Below are 21,371 nucleotides of genomic sequence, written 5' to 3'. Positions count from 1 at the left end.
GCTACGCTGACATTAAATGAAAAGATATAGAATTTGAAATTGGAGAGATGGTCATGCTTAAAGTTACACCTTGGAAAGGCGTTGTTCGATTTGCTAAACGAGGATAATTAAATCCAAGGTATATTGGACCATTCAAGATTATTGATCGTGTCGGACCAGTAGCTTACCGACTTGAGTTACCTCAATAACTCGCGGCTGTACATAACACTTTCCACGTCTCGAATTTGAAGAAATGTTTTGCTAAAGAAGATCTCACTATTCCGTTAGATGAAATCCAAATCAACGAAAAACTCCAATTCATCGAAGAACCCGTCGAAATAATGGATCGTGAGGTTAAAAGACTTAAGCAAAACAAGATACCAATTGTTAAGGTTCGATGGGATGCTCGTAGAGGACCCGAGTTCATCTGGGAGCATGAAGATCAGATGAAGAAGAAATACCCGCATCTATTTCCAGAAGATTCGTCAACACCTTCAACAGCTTAAAATTTCGGGACGAAATTTATTTAACGGGTAGGTACTGTAGTGACCCGAACTTTTCCATGTTTATATATATTAATTGAGATTGATATTTACATGATTAAATGTTTCCAACATGTTAAGCAATCAAACTTGTTAAGACTTGATTAATTGAAATATGTTTCATATAGACAATTGACCACCCAAGTTGACCGGCGATTCACGAACGTTAAAACTTGTAAAAACGACATGACGATATATATATGGATATACATATGGTTAACATGAGATTATAATAAGTAAGTATCTCCATAAGTATATTAACAATGAGTTATATACATATAAACAAGACTACTAACTTAAGGATTTCGAAACGAGACATATATGTAACGATTATCGTTATAACGACATTTAAATGTATATATATCATATTAAGATATATTAATATATCATAATATCATGATAATATAATAATTTAACATCTCATTAGATATAATAAACAATGGGTTAACAACATTAATTGAGATCGTTAACTTAAAGGTTTCAAAACAACACTTACATGTAACGACTAACGATGACTTAACGACTCAGTTAAAATGTATATACATGTAGTGTATTTAGATGTATTAAAATACTTTTGGAAGACTTCAAGACATATATCAAAACACTCATACTTAACGAAAATGGTTACAGTTACTTTTCCATTCTTTTCTTTCATCAAGAATTCTAGTCGTATTCTTACCCGTATTATACACAGCTTCAAAACGTACTTACTATGAGTATATACCAATAGGAACTAGCATGGGATTCCACTCTTGATTATGTCATGTATTACTAATCAATTTTAACTTCTACCATGAGCTAGTCAACTAACTAGAATTCCTTTTAACCCCACTCACCACTCACCAATTACCACTCATCATTCACTCCATTTCACTTCCAATTCTCTTTCTAATTCTCTCTCAACACACATACACACACACACACACACACACACACACACTATTATGAACGTATTTTTCCAGTAGTTAATCATCATCTTCATCAAAAATCACTTCAAGAATCAAGCTATAATCATCATAGGAAGAACACTTCAAGAACACTTCAAAAATCCCTTCAAGTTTACTAATTTACTTCCAAGCTTTCTAATCCATTCCAAGTAATCATCTAAGATCAAGAAACCTTTGTTATATACAGTAGGTTATCTTTCTTATTCAAGGTAATATTCATATTCAAACTTTGATTCAATTTCTATAACTATAAACTATCTTAATTCGAGTAAAAATCTTACTTGAACTTGTTTTTGTGTCATGATCCTACTTCAAGAACTTTCAAGCCATCCAAGATCCTTTGAAGCTAGATCATTTCTTGTCACTTCCAGTAGGTTTACCTACTAAACTTTAGGTAGTAATGATGTTCATAACATCATTCGATTCATATATATAAAACTATCTTATTCGAAGGTTTAAACTCGTAATCACTAGAACATAGTTTAGTTAATTCTAAACTTGTTCGCAAACAAAAGTTAATCCTTCTAAATTGACTTTTAAAATTAACTACACACATGTTCTATATCTATATGATATGCTAACTTAATGATTTAAAACCTGGAAACACGAAAAACACCGTAAAACCGGATTTACGCCGTCGTAGTAACACCGCGGGCTGTTTTGGGTTAGTTAATTAAAAACTATGATAAACTTTGATTTAAAAGTTGTTATTCTGAGAAAATGATTTTTATTATGAACATGAAACTATATCCAAAAATTATGGTTAAACTCAAAGTGGAAGTATGTTTTCTAAAATGGTCATCTAGACGTCGTTCTTTAAACTGAAATGACTACCTTTACAAAAACAACTTGTAACTTATTTTTCCGACTATAAACCTATACTTTTCTGTTTAGATTCATAAAATAGAGTTCAATATGAAACCATAGCAATTTGATTCACTCAAAACGGATTTAAAATGAAGAAGTTATGGGTAAAACAAGATTGGATAATTTTTCTCATTTTAGCTACGTGAAAATTGGTAACAAATCTATTCCAACCATAACTTAATCAACTTGTATTGTATATTATGTAATCTTGAGATACCATAGACACGTATACAATGTTTCGACCTATCATGTCGACACATCTATATATATTTCGGAACAACCATAGACACTCTATATGTGAATGTTGGAGTTAGCTATACAGGGTTGAGGTTGATTTTAAAATATATATAGTTTGAGTTGTGATCAATACTGAGATACGTATACACTGGGTCGTGGATTGATTCAAGATAATATTTATCGATTTATTTCTGTACATCTAACTGTGGACAACTAGTTGTAGGTTACTAACGAGGACAGCTGACTTAATAAACTTAAAACATCAAAATATATTAAAAGTGTTGTAAATATATTTTAAACATACTTTGATATATATGTATATATTGTTATAGGTTCGTGAATCAACCAGTGGCCAAGTCTTACTTCCCGACGAAGTAAAAATCTGTGAAAGTGAGTTATAGTCCCACTTTTAAAATCTAATATTTTTGGGATGAGAATACATGCAGGTTTTATAAATGATTTACAAAATAGACACAAGTACGTGAAACTACATTCTATGGTTGAATTATCGAAATCGAATATGCCCCTTTTTATTAAGTCTGGTAATCTAAGAATTAGGGAACAGACACCCTAATTGACGCGAATCCTAAAGATAGATCTATTGGGCCTAACAAACCCCATCCAAAGTACCGGATGCTTTAGTACTTCGAAATTTATATCATATCCGAAGGGTGTCCCGGAATGATGGGGATATTCTTATATATATGCATCTTGTTAATGTCGGTTACCAGGTGTTCACCATATGAATGATTTTTATCTCTATGTATGGGATGTGTATTGAAATATGAAATCTTGTGGTCTATTGTTATGATTTGATATATATAGGTTAAACCTATAACTCACCAACATTTTTGTTGACGTTTAAAGCATGTTTATTCTCAGGTGAATACTAAGAGCTTCTGCTGTTGCATACTAAAATAAGGACAAGATTTGGAGTCCATGTTTGTATGATATTGTGTAAAAACTGCATTCAAGAAACTGATTTCGATGTAACATATTTGTATTGTAAACCATTATGTAATGGTCGTGTGTAAATAGGATATTTTAGATTATCATTATTTGATAATCTACGTAAAGCTTTTTAAACCTTTATTTATGAAATAAAGGTTATGGTTTGTTTTAAAAATGAATGCAGTCTTTGAAAAACGTCTCATATAGAGGTCAAAACCTCGCAACGAAATCAATTAATATGGAACGTTTTTAATCAATAAGAACGGGACATTTCATGAAGAGCGTGAACGACGTTCGAATTATGAACGAATTTTTCGATGTCTTCCCAGAGGAATTGCCTGGATTACCGCCACCGAGAGCCGTAGAGTTTCAAATCGACTTAGTGCCAGGAGCTGCACCTGTAGCTCGCGCACCTTATAGACTCGCACCTTCCGAGATACAAGAATTACAGAGCCAACTACAAGAACTACTTGATCGAGGATTTATCCAACCAAGCTTCTCGCCTTGGGGCGCACCTGTGTTGTTTGTAAAGAAGAAGGATGGATCCTTTCGTATGTGTATCGACTACCGTGAGCTCAACAAATTGACTATCAAGAATCGGTATCCTCTTCCACGAATTGATGATCTTTTTGATCAACTACAAGGATCGAGCGTTTACTCAAAGATCAATTTACGATCCGGTTATCACCAGTTGAGGGTGAAGGAAAGTGACGTGATGAAAACTGCATTTAGAACTCGTTATGGTCATTATGAGTTTCTCGTGATGCCATTCGGATTAACCAATGCACCTGCCAAGTTCATGGATCTCATGAATCGTGTCTGCAAGCCGTACTTGGATAAGTTTGTTATCGTCTTCATAGATTATATCCTCATCTACTCTAAGAGCGAAGAAGAGCATGAGCAACACCTCCGATTAGTACTTGAACTCTTGAGATAAGAGCAACTTTACGCCAAATTCTCTAAGTGTGAATTTTGGTTGAAGGAAGTTCAATTTTTGGGTCATGTTGTGAGCGACCAGGGTATCAAAGTTGACCCCGCCAAGATTGAAGCCATCAGCAAGTGGGAGACCCCCACTACTCCGACGCATATTCACCAATTCCTAGGTCTCGCCGGTTACTACCGAAGGTTCATTGAAGGATTTTCTCTGATTGCGCGTCCTTTGACCGCGCTAACTCACAAGGGTAAAAAGTTCATTTGGGAACCCGCACATGAATCAGCATTCCAAACTTTGAAGAAGAAGTTAACCTCCGCACCTATCCTATCGCTTCCCGAAGGCAGTGATGATTTCGTTGTTTATTGTGATGCTTCGAAGAGTGGTTTTGGTTGTGTACTGATGCAACGATCAAAGGTCATTGCCTGTGCTGTAGTGACCCGAACTTTTCCATGTTTATATATATATTAAATGCAATTGTTATTTACATGATTAAGTGTTTCCAACATGTTAAGCAATCAAACTTGTTAAGACTTGATTAATTGAAATAGGTTTCATATAGACAATTGACAACCCAAGTTGACCGGTGATTCACGAACGTTAAAACTTGTAAAAACTATACGATGACATATATGGTTATATATATAGTTAACATGATTTTATTATAAGTATGTATCTCATTAGGTATTTTAACAATGGGTTATATACATAAAAATGAGACTATTAATTTAAGAAACTCAAAAACGATATATATAACGATTATCGTTATAACAACGTTTTACTAGGTACATATGAATCATATTAAGATATTGATACACTTGGTTAATTATGTTAAATGATAAGTAAATATATTATTAAGTGTATTAACAATGAAATACATATGTAAAAATAAGACTACTAACTTAATGATTTCGAAACGAGACATATATGTAACGATTATCGTTGTAACGACATTTAACTGTATATATATCATACTAAGATATATTATATATCATAATATCATGATAATATAACAATTTAACATCTCATTTGTTATAATAAACAATGGGTTAACAACATTCAACAAGATCGTTAACCTAAAGGTTTCAAAACAACATTTACATGTAACGACTAACGATGACTTAACGACTCAGTTAAAATGTATATACATGTAGTGTTTTAATATGTATTCATACACTTTTGAAAGACTTCAAGAAACTTATCAAAATACTTCTAATTAACAAAAATGCTTACAATTACATCCTCGTTCAGTTTCATCAACAATTCTACTCGTATGCACCCGTATTCGTACTCGTATAATACACAGCTTTTAGATGTATGTACTATTAGTATATACACTCCAATGATCAGCTCTTATTAGCCCATGTGAGTCACCTAACACATGTAGGAACCATCATTTGGCAACTAGCATGAAATATCTCATAAAATTACAAAAATATGAGTAATCATTCATGACTTATTTACATGAAAACAAAATTACATATCCTTTATATCTAATCCATACACCAACGACTAAAAACACCTACAAACACTTTCATTCTTCAATTTTCTTCATCTAATTGATCTCTCTCAAGTTCTATCTTCAAGTTCTAAGTGTTCTTCATAAATTCCAAAAGTTCTAGTTTCATAAAATCAAGAATACTTCCAAGATTGCAAGTTTACTTCCAAGTTTTCTAAATCCATTCCAAGTAATCATCCAAGATCAAGAAACCTTTGTTACTTACAGTAGGTTATCTTTCTAATACAAGGTAATAATCATATTCAAACTTTAATTCAATTTCTATAACTATAACAATCTTATTTCGAGTGGAAATCTTACTTGAAATTGTTTTTCGTGTCATGATTCTGCTTCAAGAACTTTCAAGCCATCCAAGGATCCTTTGAAGCTAGATCTATTTTTATCATTTCCAGTAGGTTTATCCAAGGAACTTGAGGTAGTAATGATGTTCATAACATCATTCGATTCATACATATAAAGCTATCTTATTCGAAGGTTTAAACTTGTAATCACTAGAACATAGTTTAGTTAATTCTAAACTTGTTCCCAAATAAAAGTTAATCCTTCTAAATTGACTTTTAAAATCAACTAAACACATGTTCTATATCTATATGATATGCTAACTTAATGATTTAAAATCTGGAAACACGAAAAACACCGTAAAACTGGATTTACGCCGTCGTAGTAACACCGCGGGCTGTTTTGGGTTAGTTAATTAAAAACTATGATAAACTTTGATTTAAAAGTTGTTATTCTGGGAAAATTATTTTTATTATGAACATGAAACTATATCCAAAAATTATGGTTAAACTCAAAGTGGAAGTATGTTTTCTAAAATGGTCATCTAGACGTCGTTCTTTCGACTGAAATGACTACCTTTACAAAAACGACTTGTAACTTATTTTTCCGACTATAAACCTATACTTTTTCTGTTTAGATTCATAAAATAGAGTTAAATATGAAACCATAGCAATTTGATTCACTCAAAACGGATTTAAAATGAAGAAGTTATGGGTAAAACAAGATTGGATAATTTTTCTCATTTTAGCTACGTGAAAATTGGTAACAAATCTATTCCAACCATAACTTAATCAACTTGTATTGTATATTATGTAATCTTGAGATACCATAGACACGTATACAATGTTTCGACCTATCATGTCGACACATCTATATATATTTCGGAACAACCATAGACACTCTATATGTGAATGTTGGAGTTAGCTATACAGGGTTGAGGTTGATTCCAAAATATATATAGTTTGAGTTGTGATCAATACTGAGATACGTATACACTGGGTCGTGGATTGATTCAAGATAATATTTATCGATTTATTTCTGTACATCTAACTGTGGACAACTAGTTGTAGGTTACTAACGAGGACAGCTGACTTAATAAACTTAAAACATCAAAATATATTAAAAGTGTTGTAAATATATTTTGAACATACTTTGATATATATGTATATATTGTTATAGGTTCGTGAATCAACCAGTGGCCAAGTCTTACTTCCCGACGAAGTAAAAATCTGTGAAAGTGAGTTATAGTCCCACTTTTAAAATCTAATATTTTTGGGATGAGAATACATGCAGATTTTATAAATGATTTACAAAATAGACACAAGTACGTGAAACTACATTCTATGGTTGAATTATCGAAATCGAATATGCCCCTTTTTATTAAGTCTGGTAATCTAAGAATTAGGGAACAGACACCCTAATTGACGCGAATCCTAAAGATAGATCTATTGGGCCTAACAAACCCCATCCAAAGTACCGGATGCTTTAGTACTTCGAAATTTATATCATATCCGAAGGGTGTCCCGGAATGATGGGGATATTCTTATATATGCATCTTGTTAATGTCGGTTACCAGGTGTTCACCATATGAATGATTTTTGTCTCTATGTATGGGATGTGTATTGAAATATGAAATCTTGTGGTCTATTGTTACGATTTGATATATACAGGTTAAACCTATAACTCACCAACATTTTTGTTGACGTTTAAAGCATGTTTATTCTCATGTGAATACTAAGAGCTTCCGCTGTTGCATACTAAAATAAGGACAAGATTTGGAGTCCATGTTTGTATGATATTGTGTAAAAACTGCATTCAAGAAACTGATTTCGATGTATCATATTTGTATTGTAAACCATTATGTAATGGTCGTGTGTAAACAGGATATTTTAGATTATCATTATTTGATAATCTACGTAAAGCTTTTTAAACCTTTATTTATGAAATAAAGGTTATGGTTTGTTTTAAAAATGAATGCAGTCTTTGAAAAATGTCTCATATAGAGGTCAAAACCTCGCAACAAAATCAATTAATATGGAACGTTTTTAATCAATAAGAACGGGACATTTCAGTTGGTATCCGAGCGTTGGTCTTAGAGAACCAAAAATTTGCATTAGTGTGTCTTATTGAGTTTGTTAGGATGCATTAGTGAGTCTGAACTTTGACCGTGTTTTTTTTTAAAAATGATTGCTTAACATTTTTGTTGGAAACTATATATTATTAACATGTATATATTATGTGATATATCAATCTCTTAACATGTTTGATATTGTGTGATAGATGTCTACCTCTAGCACAAATCCCATTGACTCACCTAATAATAACGAAGAGTCGAATATATATTGGACTGATTCACAAGTTTCCGAAGAAGAACCGGAAGAAGAATCAGAACCGGAAGAAGAATCAGAACTGGAGGAGGAAATAGAACCGGTGGGGGAAATAATAAAACGGTTAAGTAAAAGAAAATCCTCAACCAACCGACCAAGGTTAATTATGGTCAATGGTGTTTCCGCCAAGGAAGCAAAATATTGGAAGGATTACCAATTCTCCGATGAATCGGATTCCGACGAGAATTCCGATGATGTTATAGAAATTACCCCAACTGAATTTAAAAAGGCAAAAGAAAATAATAAGGGAAAGGGCATAAAAATAGAGAAATCTAATTCCAACCCCGATGAACTTTATATGTATCGTCAACCCCCGAAGCCCTTAAGTTGTAACAATGACCCGGGAACCTCTAAACCACCAGGTTTTTCTAAACCGTTGTGGAAAACGACAGCTCGTATTAGGGGAACATCATATATCCCTAGAAACTTGGCAAAACGAACCAAAACCGAAGAAGAGGAAACGAGCGAGTCGGAATAAGATAGTTGTATTCGTGTGGTGTAATATATGTAATATAATGTGCTTATGCTTTATGATATATGTAAAAATTGCTTGTATTAATAAGTATTTTTTTTATGAATCTAACTCTTGTCTATTTTACAGTATAAAAACACAAAATGGATAGACAACCCAATATTTTAAGAGACCTACCCGGAGACATGATTGATGAAATCTTGTCTAGAGTCGGTCAGAATTCTTCGGCACAACCATTTACGGCGAAATCAGTTTATAAGACATTCGAAGAACGTTCCAAGAATGTCTTGGTTTATAAGAGACTTTCGTTTGAAAGATGGGGGATATCACATTGGGAAACCCATAAGTTACGATGTGTTTACTTTGACGCATATATTGCGGGGAACCCAAATGCTATTTTACGCAACGGGTTAAGAAATTATTTTGACTCAATGTATCCGAATATAGGACTTCATGATTTAGAAAAAGCGGCTAACATGCAACATAAAGAAGCATGCTATGCTTACGGGTTAGTAATGTTCGCTTCTCACCAAAGTGAGAAAAAGAACATCGGGCTACAACTATTAAACAAAACGTTCCCACAAGTGACGGAGTCGGTAATTGGGGTAAGAAATGAGGTTTTTAGGTTATTACGAGACTGTTGGTCATTACGTAACCCTCGTCCCTTTGACGACGTTACAACACGCTGTCTTATCAACGGCCATAACGGTTATGTTCCACAAGACCAAGGATGGGAAGTAGTCCTAGTAAAACCAGAATGCATGACTTGTTTCTGGACGTATGAATTACGTGTCTTTATTGCCTTTGCTGAACGACTTGTGTACTAGCTAGAATTATCTTCACAACTATCTTGTATCAAAGTTATTGTGTGCTATATTTCATGCTTTATGTAAAATAAGCGGTATTGTAAGTTTGTAAAATATTGTATAAAAGTTTGAACACGAAATATTATTATAATCAGTTTTTCATATAGAATTGTAGTAGTTGAATTGTATATTAGCTACTAAGTATGAACTTAACGGGTAGGTACTACCCGAATTTAAACTTATAAAACGCTAATATGAAGAAAAAGCTTTTATAAATGAGTTCATATTATGCTACGAAATACTATTAACTACTCTTAATATTCTGTATGATTAACTTGTTCCATTTGACTATTTTGAAGGAAATGGCACCGACTACTCGACACACCGTGAATATGAATGAAGAGGAATTCCGTACTTTTCTAGCTTCAAACATAGCCGCAGTACAGGCTGCGCTACATACCAACAATAACCTTGGATCTAGCAGTACAGGAAATCGTGTAGGATGCACCTACAAAGAATTCACTGCCTGCAAACCTTTGAAATTTGATGGAATCGAAGGACCGATCGGATTGAAACGGTGGACCGAGAAGGTCGAATCGGTGTTTGCCATAAGTAAGTGTACTGAAGAGGACAAAGTGAAGTACGCTACGCATACCTTCACAGGTTCTGCGTTAACATGGTGGAATACCTATCTAGAGGAAGTGGGACAAGATGATGCGTACGCACTACCGTGGTCAGCATTCAAGCACTTGATGAACGAGAAGTACCGTCCCAGAACTGAGGTCAATAAGCTCAAGACAGAACTTAGAGGGTTACGAACCCAAGGATTTGATATTACCACGTACGAAAGAAGATTCACAGAATTGTGCCTATTGTGTCCGGGAGCGTTCGAAGATGAGGAAGAGAAGATCGACGCGTTTGTGAAAGGATTACCGGAAAGAATCCAAGAAGATATAAGTTCACACGAGCCCGCCTCCATACAACAGGCATGTAGAATGGCTCACAAACTAGTGAACCAGATTGAGGAAAGAATTAAAGAACAGATGGCGGAAGAGGCCAATGTGAAGCAAGTCAAAAGAAAGTGGGAGGAAAAGGGTGATAAGAATCACCAATACAACAACAACAGCAATTACAATAATAATCGCAACAATTATCCCAACAATCGCAACATCAATCGCAACTACAACAAACGGCCCAACAACAACAACAACAACAACAACAACAACAACAGCAGCAACTACAACAATCATCCCAACAACAATAACAACCGCAACAACAACAACAATCAGAAGCAGCTATGCCAAAGGTGTGAAAAGTATCACTCGGGGTTCTGCACCAAATTTTGCAACAAGTGTAAAAGAAATGGTCATAGCGCGGCGAAGTGTGAGGTCTACGGACCAGGGGTTAACAGAACGAAAGGAACAAATGGTGTTGGAACGAGTAATGGCGGAGCAAGTAGTGTCGTAGCAAGTTATGCCAATGTAGTTTGTTATAAATGTGGAAAACCGGGCCACATTATTAGAAATTTCCCGAACCAGGAGAACACGAATGGACACGGCCGAGGAAGAGTTTTCAATATTAATGCGGCAGAGGCACAGGAAGACCCGGAGCTTGTTACGGGTACGTTTCTTATTGACAATAAATCTGCTTACGTTTTATTTGATTCGGGTGCGGATAGAAACTATATGAGTAGAGATTTTTGTGCTAAATTAAGTTGTCCATTGACACCGTTAGATAGTAAATTTTTACTCGAATTAGCAAACGGTAAATTAATTTCAGCAGATAATATATGCCGGAATCGAGAAATTAAACTGGGTAGTGAAATATTTAAGATTGACTTGATACCAGTAGAGTTAGGGAGTTTTGATGTGATAATCGGTATGGACTGGTTGAAAGAAGTGAAAGAAGAGATCGTTTGTTACAAAAATGCAATTAGCATTATACGAGAAAAAGGAAAACCCTTAATGGTGTACGGAGAAAAGGGCAACACGAAGCTACATCTTATTAGTAATTTGAAGGCACAAAAACTAATAAGAAAAGGTTGCTATGCTGTTCTAGCACACGTCGAGAAAGTACAAACTGAAGAAAAGAGCATCAATGATGTTCCCGTCGCAAAAGAATTTCCCGATGTATTTCCGAAAGAATTACCGGGATTACCCCCACATCGATCCATTGAATTTCAAATAGATCTTGTACCAGGAGCTGCACCAATAGCTCGTGCTCCTTACAGACTCGCACCCAGCAAGATGAAAGAACTGCAAAGCCAATTACAAGAACTTTTAGAGCGTAGTTTCATTCGACCAAGCACATCACCGTGGGGAGCTCCTGTTTTGTTTGTCAAGAAGAAAGATGGTACATTCAGGTTGTGTATCGACTACCGAGAGTTGAACAAACTTACCATCAAGAACCGCTACCCACTACCGAGAATCGACGACTTATTTGATCAACTACAAGGCTTGTCTGTTTATTCAAAGATTGACTTACGTTCCGGGTATCATCAAATGCGGGTGAAAGAAGATGATATTCCAAAGACTGCTTTCAGAACATGTTACGGTCATTACGAGTTTATGGTCATGCCGTTTGGTTTAACTAATGCACCAGCTGTGTTCATGGACCTTATGAACCGAGTGTGTGGACCATACCTTGACAAGTTTGTCATTGTTTTCATTGATGACATACTTATTTACTCAAAGAATGACCAAGAACACGGTGAACATTTGAGAAAGGTGTTAGAAGTATTGAGGAAGGAAGAATTATACGCTAAATTTTCAAAATGTGCATTTTGGTTGGAAGAAGTTCAATTCCTCGGTCACATAGTGAACAAAGAAGGTATTAAGGTGGATCCGACAAAGATAGAAACTGTTGAAAAGTGGGAAACCCCGAAAACTCCGAAACACATACGCCAGTTTTTAGGACTAGCTGGTTACTACAGAAGGTTCATCCAAGACTTTTCCAGAATAGCAAAACCCTTGACTGCATTAATGCATAAAGGGAAGAAATTTGAATGGAAGGATGAACAAGAGAAAGCGTTTCAGTTATTGAAGAAAAAGCTAACTACGGCACCTATATGGTCATTGCCTGAAGGGAATGATGATTTTGTGATTTATTGTGACGCATCAAAGCAAGGTCTCAGTTGTGTATTAATGCAACGAACGAAGGTGATTGCTTATGCGTCTAGACAATTGAAGATTCACGAACAAAATTATACGACGCATGATTTGGAATTAGGCGCGGTTGTTTTTGCATTAAAGACTTGGAGGCACTACTTATATGGGGTCAAAAGTATTATATATACCGACCACAAAAGTCTTCAACACATATTTAATCAGAAACAACTGAATATGAGGCAGCGTAGGTGGATTGAATTGTTGAATGATTACGACTTTGAGATTCGTTACCACCCGGGGAAGGCAAATGTGGTAGCCGACGCCTTGAGCAGAAAGGACAGAGAACCCATTCGAGTAAAATCTATGAATATAATGATTCACACTAACCTTACTACTCAAATAATGGAGGCGCAACAAGGAGTTTTAAAAGAGGGAAATTTAAAGGATGAAATACCCAAAGGATCGGAGAAGCATCTTAATATTCGGGAAGACGGAACCCAGTATAGGGTTGAAAGAATTTGGGTACCAAAATTTGGAGATATGAGAGAAATGGTACTTAGAGAAGCTCATAAAACTAGATACTCAATACATCCTGGAACGGGGAAGATGTACAAGGATCTTAAGAAACATTTTTGGTGGCCAGGTATGAAAGCCGATATTGCTAAATACGTAGGAGAATGTTTGACGTGTTCTAAGGTCAAAGCTGAGCATCAGAAACCATCAGGTCTACTTCAACAACCCGAAATCTCGGAATGGAAATGGGAAAACATTACCATGGATTTCATCACTAAATTGCCAAGGACTGCAAGTGGTTTTGATACTATTTGGGTAATAGTTGATCGTCTCACCAAATCAGCACACTTCCTGCCAAAAAGAGAAGATGACAAGATGGAGAAGTTAGCACGAATGTATTTGAAGGAAGTCGTCTCCAGACATGGAATACCAATCTCTATTATCTCTGATAGGGATGGCAGATTTATTTCAAGATTCTGGCAGACATTACAGCAAGCATTAGGAACTCGTCTAGACATGAGTACTGCCTATCATCCACAAACTGATGGCAGAGCGAAAGGACGATATAAACGCTTGAAGACATGCTACGAGCATGTGTTATTGATTTCGGAAATAGTTGGGATCGACATCTACCGTTAGCAGAATTTTCCTACAACAACAGCTACCATTCAAGCATTGAGATGGTGCCGTTTGAAGCACTTTATGGTAGAAAGTGCAGGTCTCCGATTTGTTAGAGTGAAGTAGGGGATAGACAGATTACGGGTCCGGAGATAATACAAGAAACTACCGAGAAAATCATCCAAATTCAACAAAGATTGAAAACTGCCCAGAGTCGACAAAAGAGCTACGCGGACAGTAAAAGAAAAGATATAGAGTTTGAAATTGGAGAAATGGTCATGCTTAAGGTTTCACCTTGGAAAGGCGTTGTTCGATTTGGTAAACGGGGGAAACTAAATCCAAGGTACATTGGACCATTCAAGATTATAGATCGTGTCGGACCAGTAGCTTACCAACTGGAGCTACCTCAACCACTCGCGGCTGTACATAACACTTTCCACGTCTCAAATTTGAAGAAATATTTTGCTAAAGAAGATCTCACTATTCCGTTGGACGAAATCCAAATCAATGAAAAACTTCAATTCATTGAAGAACCCGTCGAAATAATGGATCGTGAGGTTAAGAGACTTAAACAAAACAAGATACCGATTGTTAAGGTTCGATGGAATGCTCGTAGAGGACCCGAGTTCACCTGGGAGCGTGAAGATCAGATGAAGAAGAAATACCCGCATTTATTTCCAGAAGATACGTCAACACCTGCAACTGCTTAAAAATTTCGGGACGAAATTTATTTAACGGGTAGGTACTGTAGTGACCCGAACTTTTCCATGTTTATATATATATATATTAAATGAAATTGTTATTTACATGATTAAGTGTTTTCAACATGTTAAGCAATCAAACTTGTTAAGACTTGATTAATTGAAATAGGTTTCATATAGACAATTGACCACCCAAGTTGACCGGTGATTCACGAACGTTAAAACTTGTAAAAACTATACGATGACATATATGGTTATATATATAGTTAACATGATTTTATTATAAGTATGTATCTCATTAGGTATTTTAACAATGAGTTATATACATAAAAATGAGACTATTAATTTAAGAAACTCAAAAACGATATATATAACGATTATCGTTATAACAACGTCTTACTGGCATATTAAGATATTGATACACTTGGTTAATTATGTTAAATGATAAGTAAATATATTATTGAGTGTATTAACAATGAAATACATATGTAAAAATAAGACTACTAACTTAATGATTTCGAAACGAGACATATATGTAACGATTATCGTTGTAACGACATTTAACTGTATATATATCATACTAAGATATATTATATATCATAATATCATGATAATATAACAATTTAACATCTCATTTGTTATAATAAACAATGGGTTAAAAACATTCAACAAGATCGTTAACCTAAAGGTTTCAAAACAACATTTACATGTAACGACTAACGATGACTTAACGACTCAGTTAAAATGTATATACATGTAGTGTTTTAATATGTATTCATACACTTTTGAAAGACTTCAAGAAACTTATCAAAATACTTCTACTTAACAAAAATGCTTACAATTACATCCTCGTTCAGTTTCATCAACAATTCTACTCGTATGCACCCGTATTCGTACTCGTACAATACACAACTTTTAGATGTATGTACTATTGGTATATACACTCCAATGATCAGCTCTTAGCAGCCCATGTGAGTCACCTAACACATGTGGAAACCATCATTTGGCAACTAGCATGAAATATCTCATAAAATTACAAAAATATGAGTAATCATTCATGACTTATTTACATGAAAACAAAATTACATATCCTTTATATCTAATCCATACACCAACGACTAAAAACACCTACAAACACTTTCATTCTTCAATTTTCTTCATCTAATTTATCTCTCTCAAGTTCTATCTTCAAGTTCTAAGTGTTCTTCATAAATTCCAAAGTTCTAGTTTCATAAAATCAAGAATACTTCCAAGATTGCAAGTTTACTTCCAAGTTTTCTAAATCCATTCCAAGTAATCATCCAAGATCAAGAAACCTTTGTTACTTACAGTAGGTTATCTTTCTAATACAAGGTAATAATCATATTCAAACTTTAATTCAATTTCTATAACTATAACAATCTTATTTCGAGTGGAAATCTTACTTGAAATTGTTTTTCGTGTCATGATTCTGCTTCAAGAACTTTCAAGCCATCCAAGGATCATTTGAAGCTAGATCTATTTTTCTCATTTCCAGTAGGTTTATCCAAGGAACTTGAGGTAGTAATGATATTCATAACATCATTCGATTAATACATATAAAGCTATCTTATTCGAAGGTTTAAACTTGTAATCACTAGAACATAGTTTAGTTAATTCTAAACTTGTTCCCAAATAAAAGTTAATCCTTCTAACTTGACTTTTAAAATCAACTAAACACATGTTCTATATCTATATGATATGCTAACTTAATGATTTAAAACCTGGAAACACGAAAAACACCGTAAAATCGGATTTACGCCGTCGTAGTAACACCGCGGGCTGTTTTGGGTTAGTTAATTAAAAACTATGATAAACTTTGATTTAAAAGTTGTTATTCTGAGAAAATTATTTTTATTATGAACATGAAACTATATCCAAAAATTATGGTTAAACTCAAAGTGGAAGTATGTTTTCTAAAATGGTCATCTAGACGTCGTTCTTTCGACTGAAATGACTACCTTTACAAAAACGACTTGTAACTTATTTTTCCGACTATAAACCTATAATTTTTCTGTTTAGATTCATAAAATAGAGTTCAATATGAAACCATAGCAATTTAATTCACTCAAAACGGATTTAAAATGAAGAAGTTATGGGTAAAACAAGATTGGATAATTTTTCTCATTTTAGCTACGTGAAAATTGGTAACAAATCTATTCCAACCATAACTTAATCAACTTGTATTGTATATTATGTAATCTTGAGATACCATAGACACGTATACAATGTTTCGACCTATCATGTCGACACATCTATATATATTTCGGAACAACCATAGACACTCTATATGTGAATGTTGGAGTTAGCTATACAGGGTTGAGGTTGATTCCAAAATATATATAGTTTGAGTTGTGATCAATACTGAGATACGTATACACTGGGTCGTGGATTGATTCAAGATAATATTTATCGATTTATTTCTGTACATCTAACTGTGGACAACTAGTTGTAGGTTACTAACGAGGACAGCTGACTTAATAAACTTAAAACATCAAAATATATTAAAAGTGTTGTAAATATATTTTGAACATACTTTGATATATATGTATATATTGTTATAGGTTCGTGAATTAACCAGTGCCCAAGTCTTACTTCCCGATGAAGTAAAAATCTGTGAAAGTGAGTTATAGTCTCACTTTTAAAATCTAATATTTTTGGGATGAGAATACATGCAGGTTTTATAAATGATTTACAAAATAGACACAAGTACGTAAAACTACATTCTATGGTTGAATTATCGAAATCGAATATGCCCCTTTTTATTAAGTCTGGTAATCTAAGAATTAGGGAACAGACACCCTAATTGACGCGAATCCTAAAGATAGATCTATTGGGCCTAACAAACCCCATCCAAAGTACCGGATGCTTTAGTACTTCGAAATTTATATCATATCCGAAGGGTGTCCCGGAATGATGGGGATATTCTTATATATGCATCTTGTTAATGTCGATTACCAGGTGTTCACCATATGAATGATTTTTATCTCTATGTATGGGATGTGTATTGAAATATGAAATCTTGTGGTCTATTGTTACGATTTGATATATACAGGTTAAACCTATAACTCACCAACATTTTTGTTGACGTTTAAAGCATGTTTATTCTCAGGTGAATACTAAGAGCTTCCGCTATTGCATACTAAAATAAGGACAAGATTTGGAGTCCATGTTTGTATGATATTGTGTAAAAACTGCATTCAAGAAACTAATGTCGATGTAACATATTTGTATTGTAAACATTAGGTAATGGTCGTGTGTAAACAGGATATTTTAGATTATCATTATTTGATAATCTACGTAAAGCTTTTTAAACCTTTATTTATGAAATAAAGGTTATGGTTTGTTTTAAAAATGAATGCAGTCTTTGAAAAATGTCTCATATAGAGGTCAAAACCTCGCAACGAAATCAATTAATATGGAACGTTTTTAATCAATAAGAAAGGGACATTTCATATGCCTCCCGCCAATTGAAGATTCACGAGCGGAACTACACTACGCATGATCTTGAACTTGGAGCCGTTGTCTTTGCACTCAAATTATGGAGACACTATTTGTATGGAACTAAGAGTACTATCTTCACCGACCACAAAAGCCTCCAACACATATTCGATCAGAAGCAACTAAATATGAGACAGCGTCGATGGATCGAGATGCTCAACGACTACGATTGTGAACTTCGTTATCATCCTGGCAAGGCCAATGTTGTAGCTGACGCTTTAAGTCGAAAGGAGAGGACGTCACCTCTTCGTGTTAGGGCTCTGAACATCACCATCCATTCGAACCTCAAAAGCCAGATCAGAGTAGCCCAAGATGAGGCTCTCAAGGAGGAGAACATATCTCAAGAATATTTGAACATACTTGTCTCTCGATTTGAGGTTAGGGACTCTGGACTTCGATGTTATGCCGGAAGAATTTGGGTACCTCTTTATGGGGATTTACGGAATCTTATACTTGATGAAGCACACAAATCGAGATATTCGATTCACCCTGGAGCGGGCAAAATGTACCACGACCTTAAAGAAGAGTATTGGTGGCCGAATCTTAAGAAGGACGTTGCAACTTATGTTGGGAAGTGTTTGACTTGTTCGAAAGTTAAGGCCGAACATCAGAGACCTTCTGGATTACTTCAACAACCAGAAATCCCACAATGGAAGTGGGAATGGATAACAATGGATTTCATCACCAAGCTACCCAAGACGGTGGGCGGATACGATACTATTTGGGTTATTGTTGACCGCCTTACTAAATCTGCACACTTCCTAGCGATGAAGGAAACGGATACGATGGAGAGACTTGCTCAATTATACATCAAGGAGGTTGTATCTCGTCATGGTGTACCTTTATCGATCATCTCAGATCGCGATCCCCATTTTGCTTCTAGATTTTTGCGTTCTTTGCAAGAAGCCATGGGAACTCATCTTGACATGAGTACTGCTTATCACCCTCAGACTGACGAGCAAAGTGAACGAACGATTCAGACCTTGGAAGACATGTTGCGTGCATGTGTTATTGATTTTAGAAAGGCCTGGGAAAGGCATTTGCCATTAGCCGAATTCTCGTACAACAACAGTTATCGCTCGAGCATTAATGCTGCACCTTTTGAAGCGTTGTATGGCCGCAAGTGCCGATCTCCTATTTGTTGGGCCGAAGTAGGCGAAAAGCAAATCACCGGACCCGAGGTAGTCCACGAAACCATGGAGAAGATTGCTCAGATTCAAGCTAGACTTAAGACTGCCCGTGATCGCCAAAAGAGCTATGCTGATCTTAAACGTAAAGACTTTGAATTCAACGTTGGTGATCGTGTTATGTTGAAGGTTGCACCTTGGAAGGGTGTGATCCGTTTTGGAAAACGTGGAAAGTTAAACCCACGATACATTGGTCCTTTTGAGATCTTGGAATGTGTTGGACCCGTTGCTTACCGTCTAGACCTTCCGACACAATTGAGCTCAGTTCATCCTACCTTCCACGTGTCAAACTTGAAGAAGTGTCTTGCTGCACCCGAACTTATCATACCACTGGAAGAACTTACAATTGATGACTAACTCCACTTCGTGGAAGAACCTGTTGAGATTATGGATCGTGAGATCAAAACTTTGAAACGCAACAAGATTCCGATCGTTCGAGTATGATGGAATGCCAAACGAGGACCTGAGTTTACCTGGGAGCGAGAGGATCAAATGATGCGGAAGTATCCTCACCTTTTCCCGACTCCTCCATCTACCTCAGCTTAAAATTTCGGGACGGAATTTTCTTTAACAGGTGGGTAATGTAACGACCCTGGTTTTTCCACTTTTTATTAATAATTGTTATTATTAATGCGTGTGATTAAACGAATGTATGTTATTACATTTACATGTTGCCATGATTAACCGTACTTGACTTTAATTGCCTGAAACGTCTTTGTGACACACGAAACTTACACGAATAATAGTTTCAAGTATTATTTACATTCATGATTGATTTTATTAATCATTTTAATTAACTATGGTTATTAGTTAGTTACTTGGGCTTTAATTGGACTTATTTGTTAATTACTTGGAACTTGGGCTTTATTTTTGTACATGGACTTAAAGAGCCCACCCTACTTCTTTCATGGACTAACTAGCCCACTCTTCTATGTAAGTATTAATTAAAGATGTAACTAGTTTGATTAAGGCTTTTAGAATCTAGTTGCACATCATTCCCATAAACAACCATGTTGTAACCAACTTTAAAGAGCTTTTCATGCTATTGACCAAGGAACACTTCTCTTCCCCCTTTGGAGCTGCAGGCCGTCGACCTTTAGGCCTTTAGATGTTTTTTTTGGTTTCAATTTTTCATTACTTCATTCTCATTTACTCTCACAAAAACACACACTTAATTCCTCTCAACTTTCCTCTCCTTTTTCTCTCTAAATTGTAAGTAGCAAGAACTTCTTCCTCTTCCTTTTCTTTGGCCAAAACCGTGGCCTAACACCACTCTCATCATCATCATCATTGTTTGTTTTAATCACTTGATCTTGGTTGTTGTTTAGTTACATGTATTTGTTAGTTAATTACCTACTAGTTTCAAGAATCAAACTTACTAGTTTCATTCTTGTTTTATCTTGTTTTTACAAGAACACTCAAGAACATAAACTTACTAGTTTATGTTCTACACTTAATGTATCAAAAGATTGTAAGTTCATAGTTGTTAAACTAATACTAATAATTCATGTTAGTAAACTTTAAAGTTTACTTTCTTAAAGATCAAACTTTGGTTTGAATCTTTAAAGTATGAACAACAATGAACTAGTTACTTATTTACTTAGTTTATGTCTTCATTTTATGCACTTTAATTTCATGTTTGTTGGTTGTTATTGGTCAAATGTTACTAGTTAACTTTGATCTCATTAATCTTGACCTAAAATTAACTTTAAAAGTTCAAGAACATGTAAGTAAGTTTCTTTAATTATAACTTGGTACACTTATGCTAGATCTAGACTTTTGAGTCTTGGATCTTCAAGATCAAACTAA

The sequence above is a fragment of the Rutidosis leptorrhynchoides genome, chromosome 8 (genome assembly GCF_046630445.1).
Source record: "Rutidosis leptorrhynchoides isolate AG116_Rl617_1_P2 chromosome 8, CSIRO_AGI_Rlap_v1, whole genome shotgun sequence".
NCBI classification, from domain to species: Eukaryota; Viridiplantae; Streptophyta; class Magnoliopsida; order Asterales; family Asteraceae; genus Rutidosis; species Rutidosis leptorrhynchoides.
The sequence above is the reverse complement of the archived record's forward strand: the minus strand, read 5'-3'. Positions refer to the sequence as shown.